This window comes from Centruroides sculpturatus, unplaced genomic scaffold (assembly GCF_000671375.1).
Source record: "Centruroides sculpturatus isolate CEXI.00-Female unplaced genomic scaffold, Cexi_2.0 scaffold322, whole genome shotgun sequence".
In the NCBI taxonomy this organism is placed as follows: Eukaryota; Metazoa; Arthropoda; class Arachnida; order Scorpiones; family Buthidae; genus Centruroides; species Centruroides sculpturatus.
The window spans coordinates 520162-540651 of NW_019384652.1; the positions used below are offsets into that span (position 1 = coordinate 520162).

The window sequence follows — 20490 nt, forward strand, 5'->3', positions numbered from 1 at the left end:
AATTTATTATGAAGGCATTATAATAGATTAACTGCAACCAATACTACCATCTGAAATGCAAACTGAATGAAAAATGAATCATAAAACAAAATAAAAGATTTGTAATTAAAAATTCATAGATTTGTTATGAATTTTATTTGAGTTTACATAAAAATATTTTAAAATTAATAGCTCATTAACTTTGTTATTAAGTGTTAATAACAATATGTCAACATAATCTTTCAAGGAGTCAAACTTCAATATTAAATTTAATGTTTTTAGAGACATGTCCTTATCTTCAAAACCTTTGTAAAGAACAAAAAGAAACAAACTTACTTCACTCAGGAAACAACTATATCATGTTAAATTGTCTTGTAATATTAATAATTACATCAATAAATTTTGTTTTATTAACAGGTAAGATCTATTGTTGATCTGTAGTTGAATTTGATTTAGCTGAACTAATCAAATACAAATTTTAATGTTTTAAGATAGTACTTTAAAAAAACTAATAATATAAATTAAAAATAAAACTTAGATTTAGATGATATTTCATAGCTAATAGGATGCACAAAATCTAAGTAAGGATTTTAATTTTAACTTTTTCATATAGACCACAGAATTTTGAAATTTCTTTCTTTCTCATATTATCCTACTATATCCTGATTTATCTCATCACCAGCCATATGTACTCCTATAAAGTAACTATCAGAAGGATTTACAGTAGAGCATCGATTATCCGACCCCCGATTAACTGTCACATCAGTTAACTGACCATTCTAGTCGGCAAATTTCAAATGTCCGCTAGTGATGTGGCATTACAATATTTGGCTATATCTTGACTACTTTAATATTGTTTTTGTTAAATATTTGCGTGTTTTAGCTGGCATTAATGGCTCGACCATTGAAGGGAGGCCAATAGTTAAACGAGACTTAATTTTCTAATTATGAGTGGTTGTTTGTTTCGTGAGCAATAAAATAATTTAAAAATAATTTTTAGCGATACAATAGCAACGATTATTATTTAAAAAAAAAAATTTTTGTTAGGCTAAACATCAATGAAAATTCAACACAAAGTTGGTTAATAGCAATATACTAATAAATTAATTACATGGGATATACTAATATCCTAATATACTATACTAATAATGTATTTTTTTCCTTCTTTTCGGTTATCCGATTTTTCATTATTCGACCAACCTGAGTCCCCAATTGAGTCGGATAATCGAAGCTCTACTGTATTTCATTTTCCAATCTTAACCCAATCTGTGTTGATATTTGTATCTTCCCATATCACACTACTGCCAGTAAGACAATTTTTAATTAAACTATTGTCAATGGCTTGGATATCACATATACTTAAAACTTTTTTTTTTAAATAAAATTTTTGGTTGTTATTTCAGAGAATACTATAGATTGTTTGAACTTTGCTAAAAATAATTCTATGGAAAGCATAAAAACAGACAATTGTTGTTTTGATGAACTTCTTTGGAATGACTTTAGATTGTCATCATTCCGCTTGTGATTAATATGATCTGTTTTGTTACGTTTTGTCATTCAACTGAATGAATTTTCTTTCAAGCATTAAATTGTTTTATTAAATCAGCTTAAATCTCAAATTCTTGTTAGTTCTTCAAAGTTTATCACCTTACTTGTTATAGCATAACAACGCTGAATGGTATAATTATTACTTCTGTACAGTTGTTTTATAACCAAATAAATCCATAGTTATAGCATAAACATAAACAAGAAATGACTGTTCTGTAAAAGGAAGACTAAAAGAATACCATTTCTTAAAAATTAAAAAAATTAAACATTGTATTTATTTGATGTTTAGTTAAAATATTAATAATTACTTAAAAATATAATAAAAGTTTTAAGTTAACTATGTAAAGCAACTTCTGTCTAAAAATTTAGCTTTAAATGCAATACATAATCAAACATTAAAAAGAAATTTTTAAGTTTATGCCTAAGTTAAAGTTTTTAAACAAAAAAATTTCAACCAATACAAAAAAATGTCAACATGAATTTATTCATTCTCTACACGATATAAGCCCTGTTTTTTTTTTTCTTTTACCTTTCTTCTCTTCAAAAGATGCTAAAAATGGGAGCATATCCCTAAAACAAATATTAAAGAGGTTTGACTCCATAAAGATTAAGCTAATTATTCTCATAAAAGTTTCATAGTAGACTTTAAATAAAAATCTAAAAAAATACATTGCTCATATCTTTAAAAGTTTTGAAATATGTTTTAATAAAAATTACTTTTGAACACAATCATTAAAATTTCAAAAAAACTTATCTCAGATAACGTGTATTTTTTCGGTTTTTGAAACAACTATTTCTATTCTGGGGCAATAAGATTTAAAACAGTTCATTATGATTCTAACCAAATACATTCAAGAAATACATTTTGAAGTTTTATATATCCTTTGCAGTTTTATTAAAGAAAATTATATTGTTAAAAATATTTACTTTAAATACATTTTTACAATAAAGAAAGTAGAATAGTTGGATAAGTAATGCTTTTTTAATTATAATTATTTACATTCCTTTCAGTGCTTTCCACTTTTTTTTTCTGGAGATGAGCAGATGTTCTTTTACATTTAACATAACAAACTGAAGACTATCTTCAAACAAGTTTTTCCAAAAGATCTGTATAAAAACTAAGTAACAACTAAACAAAAGCATTTATAAAATTCATTTTTATTTGCATTTATTATTGTAACTGGTGTGAATAATTCTAAATTTTATAAATTAAAAAAATAAAAGAAATTTAGTAAAATATAAAAAAAAACTAAAAAAATTTTTCAAAACAATTTCAAAGTTGAATAAATTACAATATTTAGATTCATCAATAAAACTATAAATTAAAACAAATAATAATTAATAAACAACTATATGAATTAAGTATAGTAAAGATGAATCTATAAATGGAGAGATATATATATTAAAGTATTAATCAAAATATCAGTGTTTAATAAATCTCTTCCCTCAGAACATTAAATAAATTCATGAAAATAATTAACATTTTAAAATAATTTACATTTTGATTACTAGTTTTGACAGCAAATTTATGAACATGCTTAATTATGAAGATTCATATATGATAAATATATTGCATCATTTTTCTTTCATAATGTTTGTCTTCATTAGCTCAATATATCTACAAGTATTAAAAATATTTAGTGCTATCAAAATTAGCATGTTTTGTTGCTTTATTATAATGATTTTAGACAAATAAGCCTGTCTGATATGAATGAATAATCTACATGTATGTAAAATACATAACTTCATTAAACAAACAATATATAAAACTTTATTAAATTTAATGTATTTTTGATAAAATGAACTAAATATGGAATACATAACTGATTCAATTATTTAAAGCTCATACCTATAACATAAGCTTTTAATAAGTTAAAAAAAATCAAAATTTTGATTTTTTTTAATATAAATTAATTATTATTTTAATGACTAATTATGTCATTATGCAATAAAACTTAACTCATTATATTACAATCAATAACATTTTCATGTCATTCAAGCAACTTTTATAAAATTCAATATTTTTAATAAACAAAAATATATTTGATTCTACATTATATTAAATTCACTTTAAAATGTTTATTGTTAAAAATTATAAAAGTATATTTTCAAATTAATAAAACAAAAATGAATCAATAATCTTATATAAAAATATATATTTTTTCCATTTAATAATACAAAAAATTCAAAAGGTAAAAATTCTCTAAAACTTCAGATTAAGATACTTTTAAATAAACTACAAAACAAGCAATTTAAATTTGCTTTAGATAAAAACTATTAATTATGCATTTTCAATTATCCATTATTCAGCTCTTTTGAGTTACAAATGATAACTATAATGAGGAACTACAGTCAAAATTAAGTTAAGTAATGCACAAGACTTGAAATAGAAAAAAAAAATAAAAAANACTAAGAGTATTGGATAACTTATTTTCTAAACAAAAACTAATTTTTCTTTTAGAAAATATAAATATACAATTTTAATAAATTGTTTGTCTTCAATTCAATTTTTTTTCTCTTTTCATACAGTACATCCAAATTAAAATTAATAGTAATAGCATTTCATATAATTATGTTCATAACATGTACATTTAAGCTCAAATATATTTAAAAAGTATAAGATTAACTTCCTAATTCTAAAAAGTTTCCCATTTCAAATTTTCAATTTATCAAAATATTTTAGAAATTGCATCATTGTTATTTCACAAAATATATCATGTAGAATTTTTAATTCATAAATCTCTTGAGCTCAAAAAATACATATACAGTACTATGTATTTTAGATCTATAAAATGTATATATGTAGTATTATAAAATTATGCAATAAAAAAATTATTTTGAGACTTAATACAATACAACAAATTATACTGAAAAACAGAGCTCATTTAAAAACAAAATACATACATAATATTTTTGCTATACCTTGTTAGAAACATTAATAAAAAGGTGCAAATTAAAATAATTTTAAATATATTTGAGATAATCATTGTAAAATTTTTGTATTTGTTATTCTGAGTTCATTCTTACAGACAAATATATTAAAATGTAAGCAATCATTTCAACATTTTACCCTTAGTCTTTATAAAAACACATTTGTATTCTTCAAAGTTATCAGTAATACAATGATGATGACTTTGAAAGTAATATTTCCAAAATAGATGAAACTATATTTTATAATCCAATTTATTTAAGAAAATACAAATGTTTTAAATTTCCTATTTTCATATAATGATACAATTAACTTAATAATGCAAATGATGCTATGCTGTAAAATAAAAACATATCAAGGTAATTAAAACTAAAGCATGCAATACAGCTATTAAATTTTCTTTCAATTTCAAAACATAATATAATACATATATAAATTCTAAATAAATGCTAAGAAAACATCAAAAAATTCTTTGAAATACATATTACTTTTAACAGAAGTTATCAGTTAATTTATCCTACAACTATAACTTTGTAGCTTGCAAGAGATAGTAGTAAGTAAATTAAAAAATATAGCATTCAAAAATTGCCATAATAGCAGCCTAAATGTAAACAAAAATAGCTATTAAATTGAACAATTATAACAAGACTAAACTTATGAAAATTGTTATAAATTGATTTGAAGAGAACAATATGATCAATGAGATCAATATGTAAACATTGTTTAAAAAATTCAAAAAAGTAAATAATTTGCAAAGCACAATATAGGAGATATATAGAACAATAAACAGAACTTACAATATTACCTAGCATTTTCCAGTGTTTAATTTTTTCAAATTTAAAAAAGAAAACTTAATGAAGTTAGAGAAAAATATAACAATACAATCAATATAAAACATAAGTTAATTTTTTTGTTAGAGCTGATGTAATGTTTTAAGAGTTACATTATATGAATAAAATTATTGTTATGATATAAAACAATTTTCTTAAATGATAAACAACTAATTATAACTTTTAATGTCCAATAAAGAAAATTTTCATATTAAAGAAATTCTAATTAAAGTTTAAATAATAAAAATTAGAATGTATTCTTTAATTTTAGATTTATATCAAATTTTAAATTTTAAAATTAAAAAATTTAGTATAAAAGAATAAATTAGTAGGATTATAGCTTTTTAGAATAGTGTATCAAGAATTCCATACAAGTTAATATTGTGCAGTACATCTATAGATTCACTGTAAAAATACTGTCAATGTATTACAACAATTTTTTACATTACATTAATAAACCAAGTCATAAAAAAACTGCAAAAATAATACTTTTTATTGCAAAAAATTTTGTATTTTGTTTATAAAATGCAAAAATATATATGTATTTTAGTGTAATAAATATTTATGGAGATGTATGGTAAAAACTGCTTTCATAAAGTTTAAGCAACTTTAATATTTAAAAACATAAAATCTGCTTTCAAGTAGGCAATGCTCACCTTCAGAAACATTAAATGAAAAGAACATTGTTGGCTAGTTTTTACAAAACATTACTTTAATAATTTTTTGTAGAAAAATCCTTTTTGCTTAATGTTCTTGAAGATGAACACTGCTTGCTCAAAAGCACTATATATCATACACATGTTGATATTAAAGCTTAAATTCTAAAAAAGCAGTTATAATCTAGTTTAATAAAATTCTATATATGAGAAAAATCAACTTTATAAAAATGATAATTCTCAATAATATACATAATTTTTTGAATTTGTTTCTATATAAAATGTCTTTATATCTATTTACAAAAACTATATTTAAAAATTATCATGTTAATTCTATATTTGTTATATGTGAACCATTCAAAAGATATTATAAAATTAAAATACAAAAATAAATTATAATGAACAAACTTTTAATCTTCTTAATTATTAATTGAAATATTTTCTAAAAGTTTATTTTATAATAAGCTTCAATTGTTAATAATCTCTACTTTTCAAATGTCTATTACAAACCCATATTATCTAACTATTTTATATTTTTCACTTTAATTCTCAGAAATATTGTAAAAAAATAAATTTTGTACAGTTTTATTCCTATTAATAAACTAACAAGTAAAACAAAAAATTCCAGCAATATAATTCATACAAAAGATTTATACCACCATTACAATTAATTAAACAGCTATAAATTCAATGATTAATGCATTTCAGATTTTCTTAAATGAACAAAATGTATAAATTTAACATTCAAACTCAAATTTTATTTGATCATTAAAAAAACTATAGTTTGAAACAAGACTTTTTATTTCTTAATTCTATTCTCCCTTTTAAGATCCCAAAAATTTTGCAGTATCATGCTGGCCTTTAAAAATCAGTAATTTCATGCATAAGATTCCAAGCATTTCGATTATTAGATTTTATATAGAAAACTAAGAGTATTGGATAACTTATTTTCTAAACAAAAACTAATTTTTCTTTTAGAAAATATAAATATACAATTTTAATAAATTGTTTGTCTTCAATTCAATTTTTTTTCTCTTTTCATACATTACATCCAAATTAAAATTAATAGTAATAGCATTTCATATAATTATGTTCATAACATGTACATTTAAGCTCAAATATATTTAAAAAGTATAAGATTAACTTCCTAATTCTAAAAAGTTTCCCATTTCAAATTTTCAATTTATCAAAATATTTTAGAAATTGCATCATTGTTATTTCACAAAATATATCATGTAGAATTTTTAATTCATAAATCTCTTGAGCTCAAAAAATACATATACAGTACTATGTATTTTAGATCTATAAAATGTATATATGTAGTATTATAAAATTATGCAATAAAAAAATTATTTTGAGACTTAATACAATACAACAAATTATACTGAAAAACAGAGCTCATTTAAAAACAAAATACATACATAATAATAATAAGATAATTAAATATCACTTGAAAAAACATGATCTTGCATTACTTAGTAATTAAATGTTTTTATTAAATTATATCATTTACAAATGATTATTATGTATCTATTCCAACTAAATTTTTTAAAAAGATTCAAGCTTTTTCATGCAATACTTTATCTGAAAATGAAAACATTGCAACAATTCAAAACTATTAGTAATTATTGCAATTTTTTTCTGAATTATGAGATAGATTAATCTTTTTTATACAAACAGTAATTTTTTAAAGGACAATTTAAAACCAAAACTGATAGGAAAGACTTAGTTCCTGGTTAAAAATTTCAAAATGTTAAAAGTTTAAATAATAGTAATAGTAGTAATAATAATTTAAAGATTCTTATTTTCTGTTTTAAAAAAATGTCATTAAATAATAAGGATTAATAAGCATTTATTCTTTTTACTGAATTTTATATTCTTCTCTAATTACAATAAAACAAATTTACAGTTTGTAAATAAATGTTTTTTTTTATTAAGATGCCAATTTTTATTATTTTATAAAACTGACATAGTAAATATTATAAATTAAGTTTTTAAATTTTGATTACAAATATCTTTTATAAACAATCTTTAGATTACTTTTATTAAATCATTTACAGCAAACTAATTTATTAATATATTTGAACTAGAGTTAAGAAAATTCTAAATGAGTTTAGCTTATCAACATTTACTTAATAATGATAATGATATGTTTGTTATTAAAATTCATATTTTAGCATTATAGGGCATTTATATTGAGATACATTAACATCAATACATATATTTGAATCATTATTTGAAGATTATCTATCTATGTATATATATTGGATTTTGCTGCTGTTAAACTAATTCAGTAAAGTAAACATATTAATAGAGAATTTGAAAACTGACACAGACTCATATGAATTACAATAACTAAATGCAAATTTCATTATAATGATTTTGTTTTAAACAAAATTTCATTAAGTTCTGAGAAATATTTTTAGCAATGAACACTATGTTATAATTGTAATTTTTCACTAAAATAATATTTTTAAAATAATCTGTACATTTTTTTATTATATAAACTATTATAGAATTTGTTCCATAAAATATGTATAAAATTTAAATATACTAAAACCAATTATATGATATTTATCTATCCAAATATTTAATTAATTTTCATAATATCAATTCAACAAGAACTTACTATAACACAATTCTAAATAATATGCTCAAATAATTATTTTATTTGACATAAATAATGTAAAATTACACAAACCACTACAGCAAGTCCTCAAAAGCTTGAAGAACCACAAACAGGAGTTAATCTAACTTATAGCCTAACATTCTCCTATAATTACTAGCAATAAATTATATAATTGTGACTTATTTTTTAATTGAGACAATTTACAAAAGTTCAAATATCAATGAAATTAAATTCATTAACCTTTTATTCAACAAACTCAACTATGTTTTTGGGAAATACTAATAATTTTGCTAAAAATATTTGGTTTAGAATATGGCTGAATTAACTCAATTATAACCTACATATTTTCAATAAAATTATAAATATCTTGGGAATATGTTGTTTATATATATATATATAAACAACATATATATAACAAAAATATATCATTTTACAATTTTTATAAATAATAATCTTAAAAAAGGAAACAAAAGCACATTGTAATGTTTTACTAATGTATTTTTAAGCCTACAGATGTAAAAACTGAATATCCAGCTTGAAATCAATTACAAAATAAATAACATGTAAAAATCATAATACAAAATCTGTTATCAAATTAATCAAATAGTTTAATTTTTCCCTAATATGAATAAAGAATTATTTCTTTTATCAGCTAATAAAACAATTCATAACAGTTACAATTTGGATAGGAGTATTTGGATAGGATATTTGGATAAAATATTTGGATAGGAGTATTAGTTCATATGAAACTATTTCAAAGCATTTTAAATATACTGTAGTACATAAAAACAGGGTTAATAAATATTTTCAAATAAACATCTGAATTCCTTTTTCATTTCATTTATTCATAAAATTAATTTTTTAGTTATATTGATATTTTCTCTGAACTAAAATATGGTTTATTTTATACATTTTATTCCAGTTATTTCTCAAGTTCTATTTTAAGTTATATATTCATATAAATGTATATACTAAAGTGTTTTTACACAATATAAAAAAATACTAATTTATATATTGAAATTTATATTCTATTTCTTAAATAAAAATACCTGAAAATACTTAAAACTAAAAATTTCATGTAATGAGACTAAAAAATTAATTCTACTTCTGTGCTTTGAATAAAAAATTAATAAATATTAAAAAAATCTCACACAATAATTTTTATTTTATCAATAGAAACTTTTAAAATAAATAACAAATTCCATAATAAGAAAAGAACATAAAACTAAAAATTAAAGTCCGGAAAAATGAAACTAAAAGAATTTGTTTAAAGCAGACATCTTTAAAACTAACCATAAATAGATGATAAGATGTAATCAATACAGTAATGATCATAAAGAGAATATATTTTAATAATAATTATATAAATTATAATGAAGTATTATTATTAAATGCAAAAGATTATATTTCAATTAAATTTTGTTATATGAAAGAATTATTATTGAAATTGTTCTGTTAAATATATTACACTATTAATTTATTTAGTATCATTTTACATTCTGAAAAATATATTATTTGATTTTAATAATGCTGTGATTTCAAAAAATTTTAAATTTACAGTATGAAAATCTATTTATAATGAAAAATACAAATAATTTATTTACAACCTAATATAATTTACAGAATTTCTACTGCACTCTACATAAGATGCAATAGTCTCTAATGATTAAATTAACATAATAAAACTTATTTAATTTAAATACAGTTGATAAGAAAATGTTGTCTATCTTACAAGAAAACAGAATTAACAAATTTGTTCTGCTATATAACCAATAAACAATTTAAAAGTTTAACATTAAATAAATTTTTAGTTTGAAAAGTGTTTCCTGTTTTCAAATTTTAAGATTATCTAACAGGTAATTCCATTTATTTTATTTCTTATTCTAAACAGTATATTATTTTATTTCTTATTCTAAACAGTATATCTATTGTTCATGTACTACAAGTAATTCATTTTTAAATAAATAAACTATTTTATGGATTCAAATCTGAACCTGGAGAAATCTAAGCTCTGGCTAGCTTTTATTCTGCATTTTTAAAATAACTTTATTTACATTTGCATACAAAAAGCTGCATTGTTGAAAATCATTTTGTTAATCTTTTCCAGTTTTCCCCCCATACACTCTTTCTTCATTTAAAATTAATATTTTAAACAAAATTTTTCATTTGTTTGTTACAAAATATTAACAACATATTTATCAGAATTATATCAATTTAAATTGAAGTAATTTTATTTCAAAGACAGAACGTTCTTGTCAGTCTAAAAAAATTTGCACAATTCTTTACATTTTCTGATGATTTTAGAAATAGTTATAAATTTTTAATTTAAGTGATGATAATATGAATCAATGTTTAAAAATTTTTTTGCCAGATTAAGGTTAAAATTGAATAATAAGTAAATAATATACAAATACCAAATCAAATTTTACAATTAATTTTAAAAATTTAATAAATTTTGACTTTTACAAATTATTATTATTTTTTAAATATTCTATATACTTGAATTTAATTACATTTTCATAATTAATTTAATAATTTTAATTTTACAACTAATTTTGGAAATCAAATTTTTAGGGAAATGACTAACTAAATATAATTATGAATTATGTTTAGCAAACAAGAGTGCAATAGATAACTAAACAATTTAAATGAAAGATTATTGAAAAAAAGCACTATTTGTAGTATTTTTTTAGATAATTCAAGAAATGTGAACTTCAATTTGATTAAATTTATATTTTTCATTAAAAAATAAATTATGTAAAGTTAAAAATAAAATAATTAAAACAAAACTAAGATATGACTAGTAATCATTTAAAAAACTTACCATGCAATTCAAATCTTATTACATAGTGCTAATATATGCCATGATACAACAATTTTGAAAATCACAAACAGTAAAACTATTTCAAAATGTTTATCTAATTATAAGAAATCATTTGCAGAATTAATAAAAATTTCTACTGGAATAAAAATGTTAAATCAGTTAGAGAGAATTTTATAAAAGTGAAACTATATAATTTATATAGTACTGTACAAACAAAATTTGATACAGAATTTAATTAATAGAAGGCTATCTAACAAATATAATTAGGTTTAATAATTGTAATTTTTCACTAAAATAATATTTTTAAAATAATCTGTACATTTTTTTATTATATAAACTATTATAGAATTTGTTCCATAAAATATGTATAAAATTTAAATATACTAAAACCAATTATATGATATTTATCTATCCAAATATTTAATTAATTTTCATAATATCAATTCAACAAGAACTTACTATAACACAATTCTAAATAATATGCTCAAATAATTATTTTATTTGACATAAATAATGTAAAATTACACAAAACACTACAGCAAGTCCTCAAAAGCTTGAAGAACCACAAACAGGAGTTAATCTAACTTATAGCCTAACATTCTCCTATAATTACTAGCAATAAATTATATAATTGTGACTTATTTTTTAATTGAGACAATTTACAAAAGTTCAAATATCAATGAAATTAAATTTATTAACCTTTTATTCAACAAACTCAACTATGTTTTTGGGAAATACTAATAATTTTGCTAAAAATATTTGGTTTAGAATATGGCTGAATTAACTCAATTATAACCTACATATTTTCAATAAAATTATAAATATCTTGGGAATATGTTGTTTATATATATATATATAAACAACATATATATAACAAAAATATATCATTTTACAATTTTTATAAATAATAATCTTAAAAAAGGAAACAAAAGCACATTGTAATGTTTTACTAATGTATTTTTAAGCCTACAGATGTAAAAACTGAATATCCAGCTTGAAATCAATTACAAAATAAATAACATGTAAAAATCATAATACAAAATCTGTTATCAAATTAATCAAATAGTTTAATTTTTCCCTAATATGAATAAAGAATTATTTCTTTTATCAGCTAATAAAACAATTCATAACAGTTACAATTTGGATAGGAGTATTTGGATAGGATATTTGGATAAAATATTTGGATAGGAGTATTAGTTCATATGAAACTATTTCAAAGCATTTTAAATATACTGTAGTACATAAAAACAGGGTTAATAAATATTTTCAAATAAACATCTGAATTCCTTTTTCATTTCATTTATTCATAAAATTAATTTTTTAGTTATATTGATATTTTCTCTGAACTAAAATATGGTTTATTTTATACATTTTATTCCAGTTATTTCTCAAGTTCTATTTTAAGTTATATATTCATATAAATGTATATACTAAAGTGTTTTTACACAATATAAAAAAATACTAATTTATATATTGAAATTTATATTCTATTTCTTAAATAAAAATACCTGAAAATACTTAAAACTAAAAATTTCATGTAATGAGACTAAAAAATTAATTCTACTTCTGTGCTTTGAATAAAAAATTAATAAATATTAAAAAAATCTCACACAATAATTTTTATTTTATCAATAGAAACTTTTAAAATAAATAACAAATTCCATAATAAGAAAAGAACATAAAACTAAAAATTAAAGTCCGGAAAAATGAAACTAAAAGAATTTGTTTAAAGCAGACATCTTTAAAACTAACCATAAATAGATGATAAGATGTAATCAATACAGTAATGATCATAAAGAGAATATATTTTAATAATAATTATATAAATTATAATGAAGTATTATTATTAAATGCAAAAGATTATATTTCAATTAAATTTTGTTATATGAAAGAATTATTATTGAAATTGTTCTGTTAAATATATTACACTATTAATTTATTTAGTATCATTTTACATTCTGAAAAATATATTATTTGATTTTAATAATGCTGTGATTTCAAAAAATTTTAAATTTACAGTATGAAAATCTATTTATAATGAAAAATACAAATAATTTATTTACAACCTAATATAATTTACAGAATTTCTACTGCACTCTACATAAGATGCAATAGTCTCTAATGATTAAATTAACATAATAAAACTTATTTAATTTAAATACAGTTGATAAGAAAATGTTGTCTATCTTACAAGAAAACAGAATTAACAAATTTGTTCTGCTATATAACCAATAAACAATTTAAAAGTTTAACATTAAATAAATTTTTAGTTTGAAAAGTGTTTCCTGTTTTCAAATTTTAAGATTATCTAACAGGTAATTCCATTTATTTTATTTCTTATTCTAAACAGTATATTATTTTATTTCTTATTCTAAACAGTATATCTATTGTTCATGTACTACAAGTAATTCATTTTTAAATAAATAAACTATTTTATGGATTCAAATCTGAACCTGGAGAAATCTAAGCTCTGGCTAGCTTTTATTCTGCATTTTTAAAATAACTTTATTTACATTTGCATACAAAAAGCTGCATTGTTGAAAATCATTTTGTTAATCTTTTCCAGTTTTCCCCCCATACACTCTTTCTTCATTTAAAATTAATATTTTAAACAAAATTTTTCATTTGTTTGTTACAAAATATTAACAACATATTTATCAGAATTATATCAATTTAAATTGAAGTAATTTTATTTCAAAGACAGAACGTTCTTGTCAGTCTAAAAAAATTTGCACAATTCTTTACATTTTCTGATGATTTTAGAAATAGTTATAAATTTTTAATTTAAGTGATGATAATATGAATCAATGTTTAAAAATTTTTTTGCCAGATTAAGGTTAAAATTGAATAATAAGTAAATAATATACAAATACCAAATCAAATTTTACAATTAATTTTAAAAATTTAATAAATTTTGACTTTTACAAATTATTATTATTTTTTAAATATTCTATATACTTGAATTTAATTACATTTTCATAATTAATTTAATAATTTTAATTTTACAACTAATTTTGGAAATCAAATTTTTAGGGAAATGACTAACTAAATATAATTATGAATTATGTTTAGCAAACAAGAGTGCAATAGATNAAAAAGCTATCTATTTAAAAACTTTCTGGTTTATATATATGAAAAGTCAACAAGAAATTACAGAACTTTTACAAACCGTAAATATCTAAAGATTTATTTCAATTTACTTCCTCACTTTTTAATTTGTGAATAAATTGGATATTTCCAGAAACAGGCTTTTAAACATTTAAACAAACTTGAAAATAAATTGTAGACCAGAACTGCCTCTGCAAACCTGATCATGCCTGTGGGCTAAATGTTAGACACTCCCTTGCTAGAGTTTTGCCATTCACATTTTATGTACAAAATGTCTTATTTCCTTAGTTGTTTTTATTAATTTATTTCATTCAAATCTAATCATTTAAATTAGGTGCTAATAAATTAAATTTGTTTTCTCACTTTCAAGTATCTATCAAAAACATACTTTGTATTCAACTTTAAATTATTAAATAAGCTTTGTCTAATAATATAAATTAAACTTTCTGTAAAAAACTGAAGCACTAATTCTTGTTATAAATAAATAAGCTAAATTTTATTTATTGTCAATAATGATAATTTCCTTCATTATATAACTAAATTAACATAAATATGTTTACAAAAATATTTAAGTATTTATTGATCTTTTACATAAGTAAAATGATACACAATATTAGTTACTGATCATAAAAAAATTCCATAAACATAAGATCATGATCACATACATTAAGAATTTTAAACATCTATAAATAAATAGAACTTAAATATTTCTAGTCTATCAAAATTCATTAATTTTTATTAAATTAGTTATTCTTAAATGAAATTTAACAATATTTTTATGTATAACACTAATTAAATAGCTATTTCATTCTATTCTATTTATTTAATATAGAAAAAGTATTGGACTTTTCACTTATAATAATTTAATACTTTTAAATAGAAGAGTTTGATTTAAATTTTATTTTTAGCTTTAAAAAGATATAATTCTAATAATTTATATTCTCCATCTACAAATTACTATTAATTATAATTATTTGATACTTTATTAATGAAAATTTTTGTATTAATTTTATCATACTTTATCACAATTCCTTCCTTCTTTTGTTTTTACACTGACTAACAATAATTGAAGATGATGTAGAAAAACATAACTCACAAGCATAATAAACTTTAATGAATACACAGATATTGTAAGACAAAACAAAATGATAGTGTATTATAATGTAAAACAAAAATGCTTATTTGGATATGACACAAAAGGTTTCCTTAAATGATTAATCAGTCATCCAGTTAATATATTTTTTTACAATTAACTCATTATGCATAACCCATTTAATGCTCAATGAATAACTGAATGAATTAAAAATAATAAATGTTTTATACAAAGAAAAAACAAAAAGGTATGCTATTCTTGAAACAAAAATAATTTAAAATGTATTAAACAAAAGAAATATATGCTAGAATTTCCCAATTCAAGAATATATTTATCTTAACAAAAATTAATTTTTTCCATATAAGAATGTATAGAAAATGTACTGATAATACTTTTTGTTTACTACTTGCAAAATAGGTTTGATTATAAAAAATTTTCTATATGTTTTTAAATGATTAAATTTCAGCCAGCTTCAATGTAAATTGTGTAAATATTTTTATGGAATTTCTTTAAATTATTAATATAAATCCTTTCTCACATTTATCTGTAGTAAATCATACATTTAATCTGTGTTAAATTAGTAATTATAAATCTAATATGATGTAAGCAAAACAAACAATATTGCCTTTCAGTCAAAACCGTATATAGTTTCATTAGGCCTATGTTTTTTTCTATGAACATTAAGTAAATTTATTATCATTATTATTTTGATTAAAACATAAAATAATTATTAAATTAATAAAAATTAGCAATATGTCTATTTAAAATTGAATTTTATAAGTCTAATTGTAAGCATCATCAAAAATGTACAGTTTACAGGTATCATACTCTAAATTAATTATTTGATTTTTTTTTTAATAAACTTTACATTGTATCGTTTACCAAGCAAATAGATCAAGTAAAAGAAATAAAACCGGCAGAAATATATCAATGGCAACTACTATTTCTTTAGAATTGAGGACTTTGGAACTTAACAAAAAAAAAGTGTGCAAAATATCATCCAGATAAGCTTTAGCGATAGAAACATGATGGAAAAGAGTTTAAAACATTACAAAATAATAAATAAAGGAGGGGAAAAATCTGTAAAAAAAATATATATCAAAAAATTTTGGATCGCTTCGAATTCAATCGAAACTGAAAAATAAAATAAAAAAAAAGATCGATTTTGCAACTAAGAAGATAACGAGATAGAAAGAAATGCGATGCTTTCTCTGATAAAGTTGTCAAGGGTTGCCTAAATTATGGTATCCATTCTTTGAATTACGAGAGCTGAAAAAAATCCTTGATAACACATAAAAATAAATGGTTAATAACGTTCAAGAACATTTAAGAGTATTAGAGCTGCTTACAAATAACTTTATAAGCGATCAAGAAATTCCCCAAAGTCCAATATAAACAACTTTCAACCAATTAAAACAACCATTGATTAAAAAAGATTATACTGTTTATTCTACATTCGAAACGATAAGAAATATGTAATATATAATCAGGAAGCGTTTCTCAAATTGAATTCCAATGCCGTATTTGTTTACTCATTGAAATAGTTCGGCTTACACAATGTAGAGACCTTCTAAATCAAAAAAAGATAATATTCCTCTTAAGTAATATATGACGATGGATCCACAAGATAAAGAAGAGCTATTTCACACTTTCTTTCAAAAGATGTTTTCTTCTAAGAGCCGAACTACTTTTCAGAACAGGTTATGGATATTTCCTTAGTGGAAAAAGTACCCACGGGCAGTCAATGAAAGATGAGGTCAAATAAGCAGTAATTATGTCGGATTGTTAGAATTTTTTCCACGGGCAACGAGCGACTTCTACTAATTTGATGTTCTGGATAAAGGGAATTAACTATGAAGATTAAAATAAGACTTTCACTTTGCGCTAACGTTTTAATATCTGGGTAGGAATTCGATAACTTAATTTTACTCCGACTAACTCATTAAGAATTAATCGAGAGAAAGTGTCAAATCAAATATGTGCTTATAAACTAAAAACGTAAATTCATAATTTTTTTTAATCGTTTGATAATTGAATATCATCCTAACAGATAAAGTGACGAAAACATTCATCCATTCCTTTACGATACACAGAATACAAGACAACGAAATTAGTTTCGACTCGTTTTATATCTAGTTATTAAGACAAGCGTTCATTCAGCTGATAATTTAATACTTTTATTTACATACTGAGAAACACTTTCAGCTTTCTAGGCCAGAAAGACTCTTGGCAATATCCCCCTTCCAAACAGAAAATACAATAATACATTCAATGTCGAAACGGACGGGAAATTGAAGATGGAGAACAGTCAATAATGACCAACACGTGGGGAAGTAAGCGCTGATTAGCACCCTCCGATATATGACAAGTAATAAATACACACACATAAAGATACATCCAGAAACGGTATAAGTATATATATATATATATATATATTCCCTATCCCCTGGCAAAACTGACAGGCGCCTGCGCGAGTAACTTTCCGCGGGAAGCAGAAATGAAAAACTACATAATAAAGTAATCACAGGTTTGAAAAAAATAAATTGCACGAAAGGAGCGTAATCCCCACGCTTACTCCGTTCTCTTCAATAGACAGTCGATTAAACGCCATAATACCTTCGACGCGTGTATTCGAACCCGGTGGTAAAATTCTTCAGCATATCCGACCGGCGATATTCCGTCTGGGATACATCATCGGGTATTACGCAGCGGTATAGCGTGTAACGTTATCTTAGCTGATAAACGGATGTTGCCGGAATGTCCGTCATTGAGCCAACCGGGCAAAAGCAAACGGTACGGTGTCGCAACCGAAAAATGGATGATATTCTCTACTTACCCATCCTCTATGTGGGCGGAATTAGAAAAGCCCAAAAAATTAAACAAATAAATAAATCTCTTCCACCGGGAGTATACCAGCAAGAATCCTCAGTTATATAAAAAAGCGAATAAATTCCACGACGGCACAAAACACACACAACACTCAAACACTACGTAACCAGCGTCACTTCGTCATTCGCCTCCGAATGGCGGGTGTGAGAGGCAGTCGCTTCTGCTATGCCTCTTGGCATAGTGCCAATACTCGCCACCTAGCGGTAGAAAAGCCAATTATTAGGGCACATCATCGGTCAATGAGAATATACCAAGTTCTGACATTGCGATAGACAACCTCTATCGGGACTAACGTGTGTTACACCTAGCGTATTTTACTACAATCGCGGTTCGTCTTACGCTATCGTCTTGCACGGATCGATAGCTATCATTCACGCATCGGATATCGATCTATTGTTTCTTCCTGGCTAAAAACCCATAACAGAAACATAAAAAGTACGAAAAAATAATAGGAAAAGAAAACTAGATAAACACCAAAACTACTGTAACTATCTAAATTAATAGTCATTAGTACAAATTCAATTTATGCTTAATTGTAAGTGCTGGAAGATGGAATTAAAAAATAGAGAGAGGAAAAAGGGGGAAAAAATGTTCCTCGTCCTAATTCAATATTCAGTGATAGGGAAAGGATGAAAAGAGGAAAAAATGAGTAAGTTCTTTTCAACGGGAGATAGAAAGAAAAAAAAAGGCAGGGAAAATCCGAAATAGGGGGACCGTTATCGGGAACTCTACCGGACGGAAGGGATTCAGACAACTGAAAAAGGGTCCCCCAACTCACTCTACACCACCCTAACTAGAACCAGGCTACGTCATAATTTGCTGAGTGCGAAAAAAGGAGGGAGAGAGGAAGAGAAACAAAAAAAATCTGAATGGAAAAATTTAGCTCCAAACGGAAGATCCGAAATGAAGATGAAGTGAGAGAAACCAGCTTGAACAAATTACGAACGATAATTTGACGGGGAACTGGTTTTATTAACGGAAAATCAAACATCCAAATCGGTTTCCGGTTATTATCACGTCATATTAACTATTGATAGGAAGGAACAGAAAAGAAAAAAAAATATACGCGCTCACGGGCTAGGTATGGCTGCGAGGATCATTTTATAAATAAAAGATTAGTTCATCTAAGTATACCAATTCCTCAATCGATTTCATTAACACGTTTGCTCGTTTTGGATAACTTAATAATAAAACAATACATATATATTGGTAATGTTTCTTAATTTGATTTTCTTATATAAACAGCTCTAATTAAATTCACTCTTTCTGCTTAAAAATTCACCAATTTTACAATTCGGTTGGTTTGTTTTAATTCGAATGCAAATCCTTCATGCAAAACACTCGGTCATATACCGAACCAGATCAATACTTATTTTTCACATTTTTCTAAAGATTAATAAAGAATTTAAAATTCATAATACTTTTAAAATCCAAGACTGTTTTTCCGCGTGAATTTATTAATTTTTTTTACTTTTTTTTGCAATTTTTGATTGGTATTTGAATGAATACACCAGAGTAACGCTATAAACAAAAACATTTTTAGAATATATTCCAAATAAAGCATACTAACAGCGGGTATTTAAACATATTTAATATATCTTCTTTAAGATAAAAGAAAACAGATATTCATATTTATCTGACGATAAACTCCTAAGATCGTAAAAACACATTTATAAATTTAAAAAACAGGAAGAACTCTTAAAAATTAATTTTTAAGTGATATTCTAGTTATATTCGGTGTTATTTTATACATAAAACTTATTTAAATAATTATATGGATTACTCTTACACACATATCTTATTTTTTTAAATTTTATATAAAGTGTATATATATATATAATAGATCATTGCTATTCTTAACTCAAATGTAGTCTCAATATAAAAATCACTGATATATTCGCATTTCATTCTATATTCCTATATCTATTTCGTGATTTATCTAACATTGTTTATTCATTCAGCACAAATATTATCTAATATATACTAATGATCGAAAACAGAATTC

General features: G+C 22.7%; 1 protein-coding gene and 1 long non-coding RNA gene across 2 annotated transcripts in view; both read right to left on the reverse strand.

Moving 5' to 3' along the window:
* Window positions 1–11497, reverse strand: part of LOC111626320 — a 34592-nt gene extending 23095 nt beyond the window's left edge. The window contains exon 1 of the long non-coding RNA XR_002756873.1: window positions 11396–11497. This is a non-coding gene — a long non-coding RNA (uncharacterized LOC111626320). The remainder of the gene's footprint in view (window positions 1–11395) is intronic.
* Window positions 1–20490, reverse strand: part of LOC111626322 (serine/threonine-protein phosphatase 4 regulatory subunit 1-like) — a 256740-nt gene that overhangs the window by 137149 nt on the left and 99101 nt on the right. The window lies entirely within an intron of this gene.